Source organism: Lactuca serriola, chromosome 3 (assembly GCF_051521515.1).
Source record: "Lactuca serriola cultivar US96UC23 chromosome 3, Lser_US96UC23_V15, whole genome shotgun sequence".
Lineage (NCBI taxonomy): Eukaryota > Viridiplantae > Streptophyta > Magnoliopsida > Asterales > Asteraceae > Lactuca > Lactuca serriola.
Window position 1 is genome coordinate 189,990,745 of NC_136410.1, and position 19,606 is coordinate 190,010,350.

The 19,606-nt window shown below is 34.3% G+C and overlaps 1 long non-coding RNA gene across 1 annotated transcript; it reads left to right on the forward strand.

Annotated features, from left to right (window-relative positions):
* Positions 1 to 2,179: 2,179 nt before the first annotated feature.
* LOC145094766 (uncharacterized) lies at positions 2,180 to 4,213 on the forward strand. The gene is made up of 3 exons (XR_013703544.1): positions 2,180 to 2,656; positions 2,745 to 2,809; positions 3,855 to 4,213. It is a non-coding gene; the product is annotated as an uncharacterized LOC145094766 (long non-coding RNA).
* The last annotated feature ends 15,393 nt before the right edge of the window (positions 4,214 to 19,606 follow it).

Here is a 19,606-nt window from a genome sequence, read left to right on the forward strand (position 1 = left end):
TCTCAGTTGCGGTACTCCTCTCAGGCCTTTTACCCGGAGTCCCTCTCAACTTCTGACCGCAGTCTCCTCTCTTCTTTCCTTTGACCGCAACTCCTCCCTCTCACCCGCAACTCCTCTCATCTGCAACCCCTCTCATCCGTAACTCCTCTCACCCGCAACTCGTATCATCTGCAAACCCCACTCATCCGCAACCCCTCTCATCTATAACTCCTCTCACCCGCAACTCGTATCATCTGCAACCCCACTCATCCGCAATCCCTCTCACCCACAACCTGCACCTCCCCACTGCATTCCTCTCGACCTGCAACTACCTCCCTCCTTCCTCCTCCTCCTCTTTTCTCTTCAGCCCCCCCCCCCCCCCCCCTTCCTCCTCCTCCTTCCTTCTCCCCTCTCTTCAACCCCTCCCCTCTTTTTCTTTATTTTTTTTAGCCTTATTTTCTTATTAACACCATTTATTTTTTTTACACCAATTTTTTTCAGACAATTTTTTTAATTTAGCCAATTATTTTTTAACACCAATTTTTTTATTTAGCCAATTATTTTTTTTACACCAATTTTTTTATTATTTTGACCATTTTTTTTTATTAAAACCAATTTTTTATTAAGACTAATTTTTTTTCTAAAACTAATTATTTTTTTTAATACCAATTTTTTCGACAGCCCAACCTATGATACTCACATTAGTTTACTTCTTGTTGATTATATTGGAAGAATTTTATTATATCCATGAGGATTACTCCATACCGTAGTCGGACATCATATTATTCTTCATGATGTTTGCACCGCAATGGAGCCTGATCAACAAAGTTGTTTCGCATTCTTCGCTTTATGGGTTTTTGTGACTTGTCGCTTTTGATCTACTGCTGACGAACCATGTATCTTGAGCATGTAAACTTTATTTTCTTTTGAAGGCCACTTCAAGAGTTCCAGCACTGCAGTTTGGGCATATCAATATTATTCTTTCAGCATAGCAGAGATTTTTCACGCAGAGTTATTATTGTTACTTTGGTATTTGATCGAGAAGTTTTCAGCGACTGAATCAACCAACTACATATGACCACAAAGTATTTATTTTACTCTCATTCTCGTGTTTTATCGAGACCCTTCATACATTCAGAGAGAGCTTTCTTAGCTCTTGGTATCCGACAATCTCCATCCCAATGATTTGTTGATTTTTTGATATCCGATCATTGGTTATAAAAAATGGGGAGAGAATATCATCCGGATGTGATTTTACAATTATTTGAGTTAGATTTTTGAAGACTTCTGAAGATGATGATTTATTTAGTGATGCGATGTGGCATTGATTTTTGTCTTCACGGATCAAATTTTTGGCATTACTATATGTTTCTTGGTTCTAGATTATTTATTATTCGGATTCTACCACAGTATGATTTTGTATTTGCATCCGGTTCTGGTCTTATGATTTCTCGAGTTTGGATTTTTGATATTTTAAAGACGAAAACTATTTTGGCGATGTAACGTGACACTTATTTTTGATTATAGCATACTACTTTCAATCATCTTTTAGTCATCTCTTTGCTCTTTTGATTAAGCATTCAATTGATATTTTAATACCTTCATTCAAGCTTATGGTGTGTAAATTCGAGTGGCTTTAATCCTTTGTCTAAAGTCATAAGCATATGGTGATTTTTGGTAAATGTTGGAAATCTACACAGCAACTTTCCCCATATTGTGAGGGATGTAGCTTCTAATCTGGACCAAATTGGTTGATGCCCCCACACGGATGAAGTACTAGGAAATCGAGTCTAGTTTTCAGAAAGTCTAGACTCAGCTCAATCGGGGTTACATATTGTATTTTATGGTTAAAACAATGAACAGGGATCGGGATCGGAAATTTATATATATATATATATATATATATATATATATATATATATATATATATATTTACTATTACATAAAACATATTATACATTTCTTGAAATTTAAGAGATACAAAACTTAATACATCCTTTACAATCATATTATGTTTATTGTTACTAGACAGAAAGCTTATAACGCTTCTATTGTTTAATAATAGTAACTTATGACGTTTCCTTCTAATTTACTAAAAAACACAACGCTTACGTTTTTAATTGAGAAAAATTAAACAATAATATAATTTCTTCCATTTCTCTTTAACATCACAGTTTCTCTCAATCCAATACCCATAAACCCTAATCGGAGAGTTGTCGTTACTGCTTTCATCCTCATTTCTCCCACACCAGCATCGCATCCGACCTCCATCTCCACCGTCTCTATTCCATCGCATTGATTTTCCGACAATGAACCCCCACCAGAATCTATACTTGCCTCTCTCTCTCTCTCTCTCTCTCTCTCTCTCTCTCTCTCTTTAACCTTACTTACGATCCAACCCCACCACCACTCCACCACTCATCGCCACAGGCACCGCAATCGATGCTTCCCTCACATCCGCTACTAACTGATGGCTCTTCTCGAAATCTACCATCAGTGACATGTCTCCTTCAACCAACCCTAACCAACTATTTATCCTTCCTCCATCTCCGCCCTCCTATCTACAATTTCAGGGGAGATGGGAGATGCAGTCCGCACTTGGGCCTGCTACAGTTGACGTTGTACTTTCTTTTTTGATAAGAGGATATTTTCATGATTTCTTTTAATGACGCATGTGGTAATTGAGTTCATTTAGGTTACATGGTTTGAATTAATTGGATTGAGTTGTTTAATGTAATTTTTGGTCGGTTTTTCTTTTTCTACAGGAATTGCCCTAAAGCTTATCATCCTTCTTTTGTTATCTGGGATGATGCACTCTTCCAATCTACTGGTATATTTTTCAAGATTCAAGCTACAAATTAAAAAAGTGAACGATTAGTTTGTGTTTTTCATTTTTTTTTTGCAATATTCAAGCTACAACCTTTGGAAATCAATGGTATGTTTATTTTTTTAAGCTACATCTAAGTGTGTTAAAATAGAAAAGTGAAATTTACATTGTTATTAGTTTTAATTTTAATACGATATATAACGTTTTTAACTGTATCCGGTGAAGTAGATCTTTATTTCTATGGTACCACAAGTAGTTTGCTTTTTTGTCATCTACTTGTGGTTCTTGACTTTCAGTTAGATGAAGTATCAGTTATGGAACTTAAAGCAATGTTGAAGGGTTGACCTGATATTGTTTTTTATGGGTAAATAGAAGTTAATAAAAATATACTTTACACAGTATAAATATGTACAATATACATGAAAAGATCAAAAAATTTGTCTTTATTTGACTGTAAATCATATTTTGTAGATTTATAGGACAATTAAGTGAATCTTTTGAAGTAGATTTATAGAAGGGCATTGTCGTCGTCGATTACTGAAACGAATGATTTTGTTAAAAAGAAACATGGATAAACATTCACCTTCCATTTTCTTCCATGTCTCGCTTCCAAAACAAAGTCCAACCTAGAAATAAAAATCGGATATCTATTGTAGAAGGGCAATTAGATATTGATTCTCTTTGAATAGTAAAGTTTCAAAAAGAGAGAAAAAAGCAAAAGCATATATGTTTCAAAGGCATATTGTCGCTACATAATCAGGTAATGCATGTGATTTTGTAGAATTTATGTTAATACAGGTGATTATGTGGTATGATCCACCAGAGGTATGATCCACCAGAAAATCGCTATTTTAGGCAAAACGATGGTCATAAAATGTGTATGATTAGTAATTGTAGTCATCATGTATGTACTTTCTTTGTTTCTTACTTTGTTATTTGTAACTTACATAATTTTATCTTTTTGTTGGCCTTGATCTATGATCATTACTAATTAGACAGGGCTGTTGAAACGTGTTTTGATGAGGTTCATAATGTTTTGAAATTGCAGGATACAAAAGCTTGACTACATAATCGGTTGAAACTATACATAAAGTCAAAGGTAAGCTATATAATTTCTTTTTTGTATTTGATCACAATATATCTGATGTCCTAACCATATTTTCACGTTGGTCTTATTTTCAAGAAAAATATGTAACTTGGACCATCTAAAGTTATTTACATGTATTCAAGGGCAAAACAGTCAAAAAAAACATTTGTTCTTGTTGAAAAATAAGACCACAAGCACCAAGGATCGCTTTCCTTATAAAATGAATCGTGGTTGAGAATTTTGGATACTTTTTTCACTGACAGGTTTTAATCTGTTTCATGCAATGGAATTTTAATATTGCAGTATTATGGTAATTTCATTATTTCATTCGGTGCTTTCTATATGATTTTAGTTGGATAATTAATGGAGAATTATATTATTTCTTTAACATGTAAAAGTTGTATCAGCTGCTACAGATTGGACTTTTTTGTTGTTTTTATTCACCTTTTTGAAGTTTTCTTAAGTATTTGGTTGGTTTTAAATTGTGGCAAAAAGTTGATGCTTTGATGTAGTTCTTCTTCGTTAACACTTGGGCGTTCAACCTGGACAAATTCATTGGTTTTCGGCTCAATTTAAGTATTAGGTAATGAGAAGCAAAATAATATGCTTATCTTACTAGAGTGACAATATCTTATTGGAGTTTGTCACATCTTGTGAACATAGTCTAAAGAATGGATTCTTATACGTTTGTTTTAATTTGGGTGATAAAGGACCTTTCGTTCTCTCTCGACAAAGAAATTCACAAAAATAACCAACTGAATATCTTTTTTTGTTTTTATTTTTTCATAGAAATCCATGGATTTGCTGTATAGGGACAGTGGGTTTAAAAGAAGTTTGGGGTTATGAACCTTGAAAATCTTAATATTTTCTTGTAGTTTTCTTATATTATCTTATATTATTTATTACCTAAATATAGTATGTAGATCTCATGTGAATTATCATACACTTGGAAAACATAAAGATATTTTTGATCCTAAAGCATTTGTGCTTAATTTTTTCTAAAAATGTTAAAAAAGGTAAACCATCAAGTTATTGGAACCTAGAGATCATCGAGTTATAGTAACCTGGATATTAATTATAATAATAATAGTCTTCTTACCGCAAATTTCACAAATGTAGATCGTTAATAAGATAAAGGGAAAATTTTCATATATAAGTTTGTAGGCATCGACTATAAGTGCATGCGATTGTTTGTGTTTGTATATGTATTTGACTTTCTGTATGTATAAAACTTAGTCGATATGGTTCAACTTTTTTTTTTCCATTCTCTTCTTTTAGGTTTCATGGATTTAAAAATAAGAAAATTAAAAGATTCCTTACTGTTAGTCATTCTATGTTTCTACATAGTATGTTGCTATTTGTTCCAATTTCCCATTAATATTTGTGGTCACCTAATGATCGTCGGTTAAGATTTTACACGTTGAAAACATTTTGATAAAGTTCATATTTTACATCAGTTAAAACTTTTGACATTTTTAAAGTAATGTTTGTTTGAGTGTAGATACCTTGTGGAGGCTTTAGACAATTAAGATCACATGATCACAAAGGCACGAACATACCTCTTACTCTCTTTTTTATGAACACGTTGAGCCAATCGCCCCTTCTTCGTTTGAGTGTAGATACCTTGTGGAGGCTTTAGACAATTAAGATCACATGATCACAAAGGCACGAACATACCTCTTACTCTCTTTTTTATGAACACGTTGAGCCAATCGCCCCCTCTTCTGTATCTCTCATTATCTTAAACCAATGACATGGTTTTGGTTTTGGTTTCATGTGACTGGACTTGGTCTAAAAATGAAATAACTAGCAATATATTTTCCTTAGAACATAACATGTTTTCAAAAGGAAATTTATCGTCGGAAGAAACTATGTGTTGTCGCCGCTTTGCGCAGGTACACCACTAGCATATATATATATATATATATATATATATATATATATATATATATATATATATATATAAGTTAGTATTAAAGCTATATTTTTGAAGCATGTACTTTATTTGTTAATTTCTTGTTATGTACGGTTTTTAGGTGAAGCCTTGAGAACTTCAACTAAGTCAAGACTTGGAGTTGAAGGGGAGTCTCATCAAGGATAAAGGTGAGTTCATAGTTTTAACTCACTAAGGTGCATAACTAAAACATGCATTTCGTAAATGGTGATTTGATTCACATTATGATGACCTTTTCATTACTTGGGCTTGATGATGGTATGATATTTGTGATGCTACTGTATGCTTTATGTTATTGCCATATTATGAGGTATTTGTTGTGATGCCTTACTCTAATGAATTTGATACGACATGCTAATTTTGGGTGTGAGTCAATAATTTTCTTAACTTTAGTGCATAACCAAAAACTATGTCACATAAGTGGATTATTGACGCAAATTAGGGTCATACTAGAATTTCTAATGCTTCTTTGGTAAATATTATTGTGTGCACATTGTGTATGGTTATGCGTTGATATTTATTGATATGATGTTATGATTGATATGTGCCAGTTGAATTCGTTTGCGAAGATTATGCCTAATAAAATCCATAGTCATAAGTTATGCTTGATTGATGGTATGTCATTTTGTTACATGCTATATTGCTTGAATTGGTTGGTCATCTAGCATGCTCATTTTGAATTAAAGTTGTAATGAATTGGTAGACATATGTTATAACATGGTGATAATATGATGAATTTTATTACATGCTTCATTGTTCGTTAAGTTTGTATGAGTAACATGACTATGTTGATGTATGGTTGTTTTGCGGGGTATAGTGGTTGTATGGGTATAACCTTGCAAGTCTATTCGGTTGAAAGAGCTTAATCCGTAATGGTGATTAGTTGCATGGTCTTTCTAGACGTCTTGTGAAACGTGGTTGGTGTGCACCCCGGTGTACGAGAGCTAGAGTAGTGTTGGCATTATGGTGTGGTCAAATAAAGCATCACATGGGAATCGGGAGTCATATTGATATAATTGACACTGTTTGTACCGATCCTGAACGACACCATGAAGTACTTGTATATGGATTGTTGAATCCATCTTAGCATTTTGAGCTTCTCTTGAGTCATGTTTTAATTCTAAGGGGATAAAAAGGAAAGAATGGGCTTCTTTTTGCAAACTAGATTCAGCCAACCAGATGTCTAATTCCTTGTGCTGCGATTCAGCCTAACAAAATCATAGAAGGGGCCTTGTTGTCCGATTCACCCAACATTTCAAAAAAAAATTACCAATTGAGCTAATATATGTGGGCTGCCATTATTACTATTTAATTTTTTAGTGCTCCCATGAAAAACAAGTTGCTAGCTTGGGCTACTTCTACAAGAAAAATCAACAACTCAATGTTTACTTTGCAAGTCGGAGTGGCAAAAGTGGAAGTCTTGGGGTTGGTGAATTCGGGTGGAAGTAATGAGCCACTTAGAGCACTAAACTGGTTGAGCACAAGAGTAGTGAACGAGGTTAAGTTGTTGGGTAGTATGTCATTAAGAAACCCCAAAGTAGATAATCGGTTGAAAGGTGATTATATGCAATAATCATCTGAAATGAACTTGTATACGATAATCAGTTGAAAGAAATTAAGTACAATAAAGGGTGAAATGAATTATATGCAATATTTGGTTGAATTTAGTTGATAACTATAATTAGATGAATTGAAATTAAGATGTGTAACATCCCAATTTTCAAGGCCAAAAATTTCGTTTTTAAATTACTTATTTCACAAATCAGATTACCAAAACATCAACAACCTCATATTACCTGTAAAAACATAATGTCATGTCTCAAAACCATATAATCAAGAACAATGTAAATCATAGTACAATCCCAAAAATCCGGTGCGGAAACCATATATGTGTGTGATACGCTGCTACATCGCCGGCTCCTTCCCCTTAGACGAAGAGGGACCTGAAACCAAAACTGAAACTGTAAGCACGACGCTTAGTGAGTTCCCCCATCATACCCATAGCACAAATCTTCGGTATCTTTCAATCACTAACCGGGAGCTACCCTCCCCTTCAGTAACTTTCAACCAGTAACCGGGAGCCATCCTCCGCTTCTGTATCTTTCAACCAGTAACTGGGAGCTTCCCTCCCCTTCGGTGTCTTTCAACCGGTACCCGGGAACTAACCTCGTGTTCGGTATCTTTCAATCGGTAACTGGGGACTATTTTCACCCACTATCCCTATCACATAATCAATAACATAAACTTATTGGTTCCATGGTAACATAACATAGGCACACTAAATCATACAATAACATATCCTATACATACTACTAGGCATGAGTGGGTTCTATCCACCCCTTCGGTATCTTTCAACCAGTAACTAGGGACTAGTGCACCCTACTACTACTAGCACATATCTCAGCACAGTCATAGCAACCGGATAATTATCATAAAGATAATCAGCTCAACCATAATAACCTACAAGTAGGCTGGCATTGGTGCCGTAGACCCACCCCTACTGGAAGGTAACTGACCTCAAAAGGGTTATTGCTGAAAAGTTGATCGGCAGATGTCTGACTGCTACTCCGGTGATCCTCCGGCTATAATTCCCATAAAACGCTTAGTCAAACACTGATACTACTCTTAGGGTAAAATGATTATTTTATCCCTGACCAAGTCTAAGTCAAAGTCAACTTCTAGTTAACCTGACTCGCTGAGTTGGGCCGCCAACTCTTCGAGTCCCTATCCTTTCATTTGTCCTTCTTCACTCCTCTACTCGTTGAGTTTAGCAACGACTCGACGAGTTCTCCTTCCAAAACAACCTCGAATGAACCTTCATCCGACTCGCCGAGTTGTATGAACAACTCGTCGAGTTCATCTTTAAAAGTTAGGAGATTGCCTTGGACTCGTCGAGTCTGCTCATACACTCGCCAAGTCCTATGATTTCTAGATCATGGCTCTTCTCAAACGTCACAACACTCCTTGGGACTTTTCTAATCTTCTGCTAACACTCAACTGGGTTCCTTTAGATCCATAACAGAATGGGGACTCAAGCCTCGGACTCGCCGAGTTCCAAGAACACTCATCGATTCGATGTTGTCCAAGTCTTGTTTTCCCGAATTCTGATGCATAACACTCATCCAAAAGAGAGATCTGAGCTTCTAAAGTCGATCTAGCACATAAAGTTAACTTTACGTGCATGCATGGGAGTATAAGCTTAATGGACACAAAAATAGAGTCTAAAGGGGTTCATGGCTTATCATGGCCATAAAGCTTGTATCATTATGCCATGCATTCGATTCTAAGACCTAGATCTGAGATATGAATCGATAAAACTGCTTCATCCCAAAGGATTCATGGTTTTTGAGCTCAAAACCATCGATTTGGGGACTTTTAAGATCTAACACATAAAAGGGTCAAGTTGAGAACTTGATTGCCAGAAAAAGGTGCAAAAAGGAAGATGGCTTCAGGATCTACTTTGCCCCCTTCAAATCTTCAACTTCTCTCTTCTTCTTCTAGCTTCTAGATACACCAAAAATCCTTCACAAAGGTGAGAAACACTCGAGAACACTTATGGGGAGACTAGGGTTTTGGAAGGAACGTTCTGGGGGTGATGGGGGCTGGTTTGGGGCTATAATGACGTTTAAATAGGGTGCAATCCCTCAGATTTAGGGTTTTGTCCAAACAGCACCTACCCGCCGAGTCAGCCCCCGACTCGTCGAGTAGGTCACTTAAACTTCTCGCGGATCTCGTCTCTACTCGACGAGTTGGGCCATCAACTCGTCGATTCCCAGAGAAAATATATAAAATTCTTAAATAAAATACATACCAGGAATCCGGTATTACAAATCTCCTCCACTTATTTTAGACTTCGTCCTTGAAGTCTGCTGCTGATTCTGGAAAAAGTTCGGGGTAGTGCTCCCTCATCTCTTTCTCCAGCTCCCAAGTCCATTCCAATCCCTTGCGGTGCTGCCATTGCACCTTCAACAGCTCCACCCTCTTGTTCCTCAGATCCTTCGACTTCTGGTCGAGGATCGCCACAGGCCACTCAATGTAATTCAGGCTTTCATCCACCTGAATGTCCTCCAAGGGTACCACCTCTGAGTCGTCCACCAAGCACTTTCCTAACTGGGAGATGTGAAACATGTTGTGGATCTGACTGAGTTCCGCTGGCAGATCCTACCTATACTCCACCTTGCCCACCCGGACTATAATCCTGAATGGTCCAATTGTTGGATTAATGTCTAAGTCCATAACTATAATTGGTAAGACTTGACCCGACCCGGCATGGTCCATTTGGGTTGCATGGCATCATGCATTTGGATAGACTATAATGAGAGAAATAACACATAAGGTTTGTTAATATATTATAAGTTCTAATATATTAATAAAATTATTTAATTAGTATTGATCAAGAATTAATCTAGGATTAATTAAGTGATAAAAAGAAGACTAATTAAATATATGGGTTGATTGTCTAAATCATCCATACTTGTATAGTGGTCTAAGATTCCATGGATTATTAAGTTGGGTTAAAACCCATAGGATGCTCCATGGTGTATTTGAACCCATGGATCCAAGGAAATGGAAAGCCATGACAATTAGGGTTTACCCTAATTGTGACACTATATAAAGATCTTATTGGTGACAAAATCGACACTAGAGTATATGTGAAAGGGCTAGCCGATTTTATGAAGTGTGGATTTCTCTCTAATCTATTCCAAGTGTATTTGGTGTTGTGTGAACCATTTGATGTTTCACACTTGGGGCACTAGGCACCCAAGCTTCATGAAGACATTCTACATCAAAGAGCTATGTAATTCTAACTTGATATATTCATATGAATCATTGTTGTTATGCTAGTTAGGATGAATAACTTGGAAAGTTCATATTTGCATGTATAATAGAGAAAACATAAATCCAAGGTATTTAGAGTTGCATGTACACTTAGGAGTGTTAGAATGCTCAAAACCCTATAGTGGTATCAGAGCCTAGGCTTGCTTTCTCTTATACTTGATGCAAATGTGTTTTTTCAAAGTTGAATCTGTCCAGACCATAAAACTCGATGGGTTTATGCAAAAAACTCAACGAGTTCATCATTTTGGGCATGAACTCGACGAGTTTCTTAAGGAACTCGACGAGTTTTGGGTGCTGACAGCTTGCTGTTTGCTGTTTTGCCTGGACTTGGACTAGGAACATTACCATAAGCTGTTTTTGAACTTATAAACTTGTTTTTGATGTGGTAATGTTCATTCAAATCCAATTTCAAAGATAATTGTCAATAGATTCATGTTTTGTATTAGTTTAAGAGTTAGGCTAATTACATGAAAAAGTTTGATGTGAATTATTTTTGTTCATATGAGTTGCTTAGATTAATAGATAAGTTAATTGATTATGTGTTTTCAATCCATTTTAATCTAAGAGATGATTCTAAAATGTGTTCGTGTAACTTTTCCTCAAGTTACATGAAAGGTCACATTTAAGTTTCATAAAAACTCATAAAAGTTGGCAATGGTTACAAAAAATGAAGAGTCTTGTCCTCAAGTTATGGAGGTTCAAGAGTCACTTCATTAAGTAATAAAATGTGTAACCTTAATTAATTCCATAAGTTACAAACTAAAGAAAAGTTATATTCTTTTATTAGTTTAAAGTCTTCCATAACTTGTCTTCAAGTTATGGATCTTGAAGAGTTTTTTTAATTAAAACTACTTTAAACACATAAGTTATGGAATTAATTAGTTTTGAATAGTTTCATAAACTTGCCCTCAAGTTTTGGAATTTGAAAAGTTTTCTCTGATGAATACTTTAATTCCAAGTTAAGCCCTTAGAATTTTAAAAGTTAAAATTCAACCCTTATACTTTATAATATTATAAGTTAATAATATATATATATATATATATATATATATATATATATATATATATATATATATATATATATATATATAAGAGCAAGTCGGTCTTACCGTTAGTAGGCCTCATTCACGAAGCCGGTCTATAAGGGGGGGTATAAGGTTACTACCTATAAAATGGCAGTTTAATGGGTTTCCACTCTCACCCACCGCTTCCTTGACCGGTGGAGGGTCGTTAGCCAAACGGGTAGGACAAGGACTAGAGTTCTCCCTTCATTAAAAGTATTAATGATAAATACTGAGTAACTAAACCTTTTATAAATACCTAATCTTAGTTACTTAGGAAAAAGTGAATAAGGTGCTAATCCATGAAATTACACTTTGCACTTTGTTTAAGTCGGTTAGTGGAGCGTGCGTGGTTAACCAACACACTAACTCGTATTTAACAAGGTAGACAAAGGGTAACTTAATGTTTATCATAGTATCGATGGAGCGTGTGTGGTTAACCGCCACATCGATTAAGGGGTAAATATTAAAGGTACCAAGTATATTTGCATGGTTACTTCACACCTTGTTTTGTGATCCTCGGCATCCTAGTCACAAAACCTGAAGAGCACACTTGAGATTGAAACATACCATTGAAAAGTTCAATGAATCTCAAAAGATCTAGGAGTTTCAAATCCAATTAAAACCTAATAATACATTTCGTTTATCTTGGTGGAAATAGGTGAATCATCATTCACCTACCTTCAAATATTTTATAGTTTGGATTACGGCATCGCTCTTCCAAGTTATAAAAGTATTATGTTGGGTCCTAGCCTTAATATTTCATATTGGGTGTTATATTAAGGACTTTAAATCAACTATCTTGAATATCTCCCAAAAGATGTCTGGTTTAGACATTTATGATCTTCCCAAATCTCTTGAAACAAGTTTTCCTAAATGAAGTTGAAGTCCCATGGAAATCATTCTTCTTTCACCTCCTCCAATTATTCTCCCTAACCCACAAGTTCTTGAAAAGTTTAAGGTCACTCAAGCCCTATTGGCAAGCAAAGGTCTATGTGTGATCACATCTTGGAGATGTAGTCACATATTGACAAGCCGGGAGAGTTGGCTGTCAAAGTTTTGAGAAAGTTGGTGGCTCAACTACTTTCTAAGTCAGATAGTGAGTTCCTTTGGGATTCTTATGAAAAAGACTATGACAAGACCCATAATGATCTTATCCATTTGCTAAGATCAACTTCCAAAACTTTATGGACATTGACAATGATGACATTGTATATCCAGTAAATCTCTCTCTTCCCAATGGAAAGGGATCGGTCATAGTCAACTCGGTTGACCAAATGGTAAAGAGAAAGGCTAAGTCTGTGATAATCCCATGTTCCATTACCAAAGCGTCCATATGTTAAATTGCCAAAGGAAGGGGCATTGGTTGCGAAACTGCCAATTTACCTAAGGGTGTTAAAGTCAATAAGTTTGACTCTACTTCAGGTAAAGTCCACTATCTAACTCTGCTAAGTTTCTATTATGAGATTCTTGATACATGATATGAATGGGTCACATGGTGATGCTTTAAGAATCAAAGAAAAGTGAAGGAACTTAAAGAAAAAATATGTTGAATCAGATCACGTAGATGGATTTCTATCGTATAGTTTGAAGATCGGATTCTTGAGCTACTTCTTAGGAGTTATGAGATATTGCTTAGGAATAGATAACAACAATTTTTCATATGGATTGTAAGGATAAGTTTTTCCGCAAAGTTTTAAAATAAAAGGAAATTTTTTGATTTTATTTATTTTATGTATCTTTACAATGGCGTTTGTGGAAAATTGTTGCTTATATAAGAATCCACTGATAACAATATTGGAAAGTGAATTTGATTCTCTCATTTTCTGGTTATGTCTAAATTTACCAAATAAGGAAAAATTCTCGTCACCCAACTTTCAGTTGGATAGAAACTTGGAATCATGCAAGTTGTATAGCATGATGAATGAAAACTTCCAAGCATTGGAAAATTAAGACTAATTACTTGTTCACATGGATGTGTGAGTCAAGTAAAGGACTAAGGGATCGAGTACACATTCTTGTGCACTGGTTAAGTCCACCACAAAAGATCGATAAGACTATTCGTCATAATTTACTTAAGTTCAGTAAATATGGTTATACTTACACTTAAGTATAATTCTGAAACGTTGGAAAAGTTTCAATGTAAGGCAGAGCGAATAAGAAGAATCAACTTAGGCAGAAATATAAAAGTTTCTCAAATCTGAAAAAAAGGGAGAGTAATTTAGTATCAGTTTTTGTGATCATCTTAATGATTTAGAAACCATATAACAATTAGTTCTCTATGGAAATCTTAGCGCATTCTTATGACTAAGAAGAGGAATCTTGAATTGTTGGAATGGTTAAATCAAGAAGATGAGTCATACTTCGTTCTAATACAAGTCTTAGAGTCATACTCCAAGATTGTAACTTGAGTGACATGTCTTAGAGAAGGTTTAAAGCATTTGTCAATTGTAAGAGTAAAAGTTTTCTACTCCTGTACAATTGAAATTGGTAAGTTGTGATGTTTTGGATAAAACAAAGACCAATTAAGGCCAATTGTGTGAAGTGTTTGTCTTGATTAAAATCCACACTATCTCTTGAATATTTAACAAGAGAGTCTTATATGTCAAGAGGACAGTGGGAGTCCGAAAGGTCTTGAAAGTCTCAAGAACTAATCAAGAATAAACCTTAAGTTCTTCACTAGCACACGACTTGAGGTTTATAACCTATCGTGTTGACATATTTTGTGCCCATTCCAGTTAACGTTGGCTTTGCATATGAGTTCTTAAAATTCTCAATTGGTTACATAACAGCTTGGAAGCAATGGCAGGCCCTTAAGCTACCAGGTGGCAAGAAATTAAGATTGAGTTCAGTGCATATGAGTTTGGATTTGTCATTATCCTTGTCTTGTGACTATGGTTTTGACAATTCACATGGATAAAAACACATACACCATTAAATCTAAGTGTCATAAGGTTTCTCTCCGATTCATGAAAAATGATGGTGAGGAAACACTTTCACTAAGTAGATTTTAGCTAGATAGCAATTGTGATATTTGCATTCTCAAAGTCGTTAGTGGAACGTGTGTGGCTTACCGGCACACTAACATGGACTTGTGAGAAGTGGCAAAGGTCTAAACAATCAAGACTATGATTACGACATCCCTTTTCATAGTTCTTAAAATTGTTTAGACACACCTGTGAGCTATCTAAGATAAGGTTTGTGATTATGATAAATTTTTATCAAAGCAATTTAGTATCAGAAATCTGAACTTTGGTAAGAAAGTCAATAAAGTATTGATTTCTAGAAGTCCGGTTGATTTCTGAGTATATGTCAAAGCTAGTGGGATCATAAGTGTTATGCTAATATTCATCATGTTAGTGGGAGCATGATAATTATGATAAGTATTTCAAGTTAGCAATGTAAATTATAGAAAACAAAAGATTTCAATTGGGAAAGAGTTGTTTTGCTATAATTAAGGGAGAGGAAATGATACTTCATCTCAAATCTAAAAGCTTAGATTGAGGTTTTAATCGTATTTAGTCAAGGATATATATATATATATATATATATATATATATATATATAAGAAAATTCTATATATGGGTTCATTATTTGCGTTCTAAAATTCAATTATGATTACGGCATCCCTTTTCATAATCTGAATTATGAGAACTTGTCAAATTGAAATGGAAATAGTATAGCAAAAGACCGGTTTAGTCTTTATGTGAGACATCATGAATCGTGTCCCATATGCTTCAGATATAGGATCGATTACATGTGCTATATTCATCCTTTCTAAAATTTTCCAAATGCATGGGGGCATTAAGAAGGGAAAAGGTCTAGAACTGGATATGACTAAAAGGATTAAGCAATTGTCGAGGACAATCTAAGGTTTACCAAAGATTGGTTGCTCAAAGACAGTTGGAAGTATAATGTTAATTCTGGAAGGACCATATTGACATAATCTGTAAGGAGGCAACTCTTGTTCAGAAGTGATAGTCAAAATGAAATATGGAAATGTTTCAAAGTTAGAAATTATTCAATCTATGTAAGATTAGGAAACTTAATGCAAGAAGGATGTTTCCTAGGAGTTGATCTCCTTTGGAATGCTCTATAATGTTTGTTGTCAAGTCTTTCTGACTTTGTGCATAATCATTACAAGATGATCAATGCATATAAGTTTAGAATCTAACAGATTTCAATAAATGGCATGAATTTGGAATTCTTGCATTTGCAGTAAGGATTTGGGACTGTGAAATGAGAATCATTGAAGTTATGTTTAATTGATCTATTTCACAAAGTAGAGATCATAGACAAACATAGTATGCATACTAGGTGTATGGCATGACTAGTGTTTAGATAACATAGTGTACATGCTTGGAGCATGGGACAATTATTGTTTTAAATTCAAGAATAAAGTTGATAGCTGAAACAGTGTACAATGAATAATGTGTAATCATATGGTGATAAATAAAAGGTGTTTTATTTATGTTCATAGGTTTTGATACCATATTGGATTCAATTATTATTGTGTTTTACTTTGCATGTTTTAACTTCCAGAATAACTAGGTCATTGTTCTGGATGACTAAGTTATTCAAACCATCCACAGTCGGTCATATGTTGGAAGTAGATACACTACAAAAAAATGTCATTTATTGGCATACAAAAAGTGCTACTAAATACCCAAAAAAGTGCCACTAAATGTTTCAAAGAGAATCAGCGGCACAAATAAAAAGCGTCACTAGAAACGCTCCCACTAAAACCCTTTGGTGACACTTTTCAGTTTTGACCCTGCAGTTTTTAAGGTTTTAGTGACACTTTTTTATTCGTCATAGTAGACAAAATATATTTTGTGGCACATAATTTGTGCCGCTAAAAACTAATTCAATTCTAAAATTGATCCTACTTTTGGTGGCATTTTTTTGTTTGCCACAATACAATTAAATATTTTTTGGCATATATTTTTAACGGCTAATTACATGTGATTCAAGAGTTCATGCTACTTATAGCAACACATTTTTCCACTATAATAATAAATAAAAACTATTTTAATTGTAGTCCATAAAAAATAAATAATAATTTCATTCTTCTTCATCAATATTTTGAATTCTTTTAAACAAAAGTCTAAGTAAAGTCAAATAAGTCTAAAGCTGCACATGAAGCATCATCACTCACTCATCCAACCCAAAACTATAAGGCAACATAATCAACAAAGGGAAATCCATATGCAGTTGAAGCACTATAAAAAATTCTTATACCCTGTATACAAATATAAATGTAATGATCAATGAATATAGTTATATTTAAATAAAGTATTTAAATAATGTAATATATTTAAAATAACAACAAAACTATATAACTAAAAAGAATATACCTTGTTTATAGCAAGAAGATGAACAACTCGAGGCTCAATTCCATTGACCAAGGTTGATGGTGTAACTTGCTAATTTCCTTTGTAATACATGTGAACATTTAGAAACATAATATATAAATCCATGAACTTGTAAAAAATCAACAAATGACAAGACTTTTAACATTTTAAACTGTATATTATTCTTGTAACCAACAATACTAGTACATTCAAAATCATTAGGTAACATTTGTATTCTTTTACCTATGACCTTGCGAGATCATGCAAAACTATTTAGTTTCACTGCAAGATGCGATACTTATGTGGTGAAAAGTCCACAATATTATTTTATACTATAAAATAGTTATTGCAATGTATCTTTAGAAAAATGTTATTATATTGCATGTTTAGCTGAGAAATTTGGATTTTCTGTTACTATTAATTTATATTTGTCAGTTATATGAATACATCAAATAACTATTTCTCATTTCATTTACAAGACTAAAGCCCAAAAGATTTATGTTTATTTATTAGGGGTTATTAAGTTACCACTTATCCTAGACAATTATAACTTATGTGACTAAATTAAAAAAGAAAATTTCAAATAATTTAGTAATGATTTATGTTATTAGCATTAATAGTTATGTTTAATATCGTGTAGTAAAACCATAAGCCAAATATGTTTCAACACTTGAAATATAAGTTGTGCTTTAAAAATAAATATATTTTCAGTTTCTCTATAGATTTGATAATCTTAATGTAAGAGTAATGGCTGAAAGTCATGAAACCAAAGTCCCACACAAAAGAGTACTTTGCAAAGATGATGCGTTTTGAATTGTGGGCAAAGAGACAATTCTACAGGCACCAAATAACCTAGGAGGGGCTAACAACATATATTTGATCAGGGGTATTTATGTAAACCTTATTTTTTTTTGTTTTCAAAAGATTTATCTTAAAATATGTAAAAGTAGAAAATGTGTGATTTAATCATGCATTTGTGGTCAAATATTGTTAATAAATAGTTAAGCTATGTCTTAAATTATATATGTTTATATTTGTAACCTAGACAAATCCACAATAGAATTGATCATGTTGCATCTGTACTAACTATGATCAAGAAAACATACATACACACAAGAGGCAAGAAAGAAGTTTAGTGACATACCTACCCCCTCCATTCCTTTAATGACAACAGAATGAAGTTTAATAACTTGAGTAAATTGTACATGAATCAAAACTTACTCATCAGCATTATTCTCCCAATTCAAACCCTTATCTTCTCTATAACCCTGTTCCACAAACAATAAAACTATTAATCAAAAACATCATAAGACTTGCACCTATGCTTCTTGAATTGGATGCATTTATTTCATATAAACAACAATGTCAGATATATATGTCACCTACATTTAACTTTGTAGAAAAAGTATCTCAAGAAAGAGAATGTTAATGTTCAACTCTCAACAAAATTCTTATTGATGTAGGATAAAAAAAGTGGAAGTTATAACCAATTCGGAAAGGGAAAAGCATAAGAAAACATTGAGATGTTTCAAAAACAAAATAAATGATTAGAATAAATGTAACACCTGTGTTTCTGGGCTTGTCATTAATGTTGATATAATAGTCTAGGTTAACCTTTGTAACCCGTTTTGAAATAATAGAAGTGTATCATTTGAGTATTATGTGTTTTGTGCTTAATTGCTTAATTATGTGATTTGATTATTTAAGAATAAAATGAGCGTCAAAATTTAAGTGTAAAATAAACTTGATATCTTTGCATAATGTTGTAGTAGTTGAAACGAGGTTTCCGAATATATAAAGAACGCCCAAATCTGACTTCGTATGAGGAAGTTATGATTTTCTGAAGTTTCGACTTAGCGATGTGCAGCCCGAATATTCGATTTGAGATCGAGCGGTTTTTAGCCGAAACAATCTAAATGAGAATCGAAGATCTCGTTGTTAGTAGCGAAACGATGAAAAGTTAGGCGAGAACGGACGTCAAACGAAGAAGTTATGAATTTATAACGAAGTTTTTCTGTCCCGGCCTATTAAAAATAAATAATAAAAATAAACTCAAAATTAGCCGACGGAGTCTAAACGAAAGTTGTAGAGCGTAGTCTCACCTACGCGTGGATATAAACAACGTCGAAAACGGAGTTCGTATGAAGAAGATATGAATTTCCGAAGTTTATTAAATATTTAATATTTAATTTTAATTCTAATATGTTGGTATTATCCGAAGAGGAGTCATCAGACTCATCCGGAGTACACCTAGCGTACTGCGAAGCGTGATGTCATTCGCACTCGAGTTCTTCGGATGACGCATGCCATGACGTTTCGGACGCGTACGCCCCGCGTACGCCTGTACGCCCAGCGTACTGCGAGGCTCCAGCCTCCTATAAATAGGATGCGAGGCTGCCGAGTTCTTTTGCTATTTTTCTATTCTCTCTCTCCCGTTTTGCATCGTTTTGCGTTCTAGAAGTATCCCGAAGCCTCGGTAATCTTCCCGAGCCCCGAAGCAAGATC